At 40.7% G+C, this 2,116-nt stretch overlaps 1 long non-coding RNA gene across 1 annotated transcript; it reads left to right on the top strand.

Moving 5' to 3' along the window:
- The first annotated feature begins 93 nt into the window (after positions 1-93).
- On the top strand, positions 94-1,686 carry LOC104960187 (uncharacterized). The gene is made up of 3 exons (XR_799961.1): positions 94-191; positions 619-696; positions 1,438-1,686. It is a non-coding gene; the product is annotated as an uncharacterized lncRNA (long non-coding RNA).
- Positions 1,687-2,116: the final 430 nt, after the last annotated feature.

The following is a 2,116-nucleotide window of genomic DNA, read 5'->3' as shown; positions in this document are numbered from 1 at the left end:
ACTACCACTGCTATTACTACCGCTACCATAAGTACTTTTACGGCTATATTGACCTATGGTTACGCTGTGTGTTGTTTTGATGTGTCTGCAGGACAAAGATTGATGAGATCAACCAAAGAAAAGAAGAAGAGCTGAAGGCCACAAACATCCGCATCCAGAAACTCCAGTCAGACGTCCTGGCAGCCAATCAGGTGAGAGCTCAGTCACACAGCCACGGGCGGAAGTACTCAGATATATTACTTCAGTAACAGTAGTTACTCCACAGTGTAAAAATACTTTGTTACATGAAAAAGTTCTGCTGAAGTATTAAAAGTAATCCTCCTGCAGAACGGACAAACATCGGAATAATACGTATTATATTATCAGATTATAACTATTACTATTACTGTATGTGTTTCTAATAGAAAGTAGAATAACATTGAAATAGCTATTTGTACCTTTACTTGTAGTCCCTCAGAGTAAGTACAAGTTCCTGGGAAAGTGTGTGTGTGTGTGTGTGTGTGTGTGTGTGTGTGTGTGTGTGTGTGTGTGTGTGTGTGTGTGTGTGTGTGTGTGTGTGTGTGTGTGTGTGTGTGTGACTTGTGGGTGTGTGTCTGACTTGTGTGTGTTTTGTTTCAGGTGACAGGTGAGCTGAGGGAGCAGCTGCAGAGCAAAGAGAAAGAACATGAACTGGCTCTGCACACACTGAGAGACCAGGTAACACACACACACACACACACACACACACACACACACACACACACACACACACACACACACACACACACACACAAGAAGGACTGATTGTTTAACAGTATAGTGTATACAGTGTCACACATTTGTAACAAATAAAACTGCAGCACCGATCAGGAAACTGGCAAACGAGTGTGAAGTCAAACCTGTTTTCCGTTCACACTCAATTACTTGTCTTTCCTTGACATGAGGGAGGGAGGGAGGGAGAGGAAGGAGATGAGGAAGTGAGGTGAGGGTTAAAGGGAGGACATTGATGAAATGAGACGGACACCAGTAGGAACTTTGACTCTGTTCTGTCACTTTTCTGTGAACATCTTTCCCTGCCAAAGTGATTCGCTCATGACAAAATGTATTGTCAACAACAAACATGTATACACATAAACAAAACTCAAGCTATTTTATATGAAGTTCAAAAATGTATAGAAAATATATTTCTAGAATCACTTTGGCAGTGGAACAGCCTTGTGTGTATTTCTGCCTGTGTTTCTGACTCCATCCTTCTCTTGTCCTCTTCCTCTGCTCTTATTCTCTTTGTTTTTGTTGTGTGTATTTTCTTTTTGTTTCCACCCTAATTCTCTTCCTTTGGTCCATGTTTTTACTGCCCTTTTTGTTACTTTATTGGTACTTTTCTATCGTTTCTCTTTGCTTGGCTCTCTCTCTCTCTCTCTCTGCCCCTCCCCCTACCTGTGGTGATCGGTACTGCAGGTAGCCAATCAGAGTGCAGTGAGTCAGGAGCAGGTGGACAGCATCCTGCAGGAGAACGATGCTCTGAGGACAAACCTAGCTGCTCTAGAACAGGTAACAAACCTGGAGAACCTGATCTAGAAGTCTAACCCCGAAACACACTCCTGTGCACTAACTTCAATAAATACAGCTAAAGGGTTTCTATGTAATGTTCTCCACTAACACTATATCCTCTAGAGCAGTGCTTCTCAAATAGGGATACGCGGACCCCTAGGGGTACGTTGGAGTACTGCAGGGGGTATGTGAGATTTATTTTATGTTAATGAAAAAAAAAAAAAAAATAGATAAATATACCAATTTTAGTAAAAGTTACGAAGTTTGAGCAGTGTGGGTTTTATATGAACAGAGTTTCACATATTTCAAAACGAGAAGTGTAATAACTGCAGGTTGCCTCCCCGTCAGAATGACAAAGGTTCTCAGTGAAGCACAAGCCCATGTTTCTCATTACAGTGTAAGTTCAACTTATTAAAAAGATCAGTTCAATGCAACTAATGTCGTCTTAGTGTTATTGCATGATGTTAAAATTGGTTTGCCATGAATTTAGTGATGGATTGTAAACATTTGAAATGTAACATTTTAGTGTTTCTCAGTTAAAATGTTGTTGTTTTAATAAATCAGACACTGATGGTGCAGCGCTGTA

Source organism: Notothenia coriiceps, unplaced genomic scaffold, assembly GCF_000735185.1.
Source record: "Notothenia coriiceps isolate Sejong01 unplaced genomic scaffold, NC01 NC01_scaffold00031612, whole genome shotgun sequence".
In the NCBI taxonomy this organism is placed as follows: domain Eukaryota; kingdom Metazoa; phylum Chordata; class Actinopteri; order Perciformes; family Nototheniidae; genus Notothenia; species Notothenia coriiceps.
Note: the sequence above shows the minus strand (reverse complement) of the source record. Positions and strands in the feature narration are given on the sequence as shown.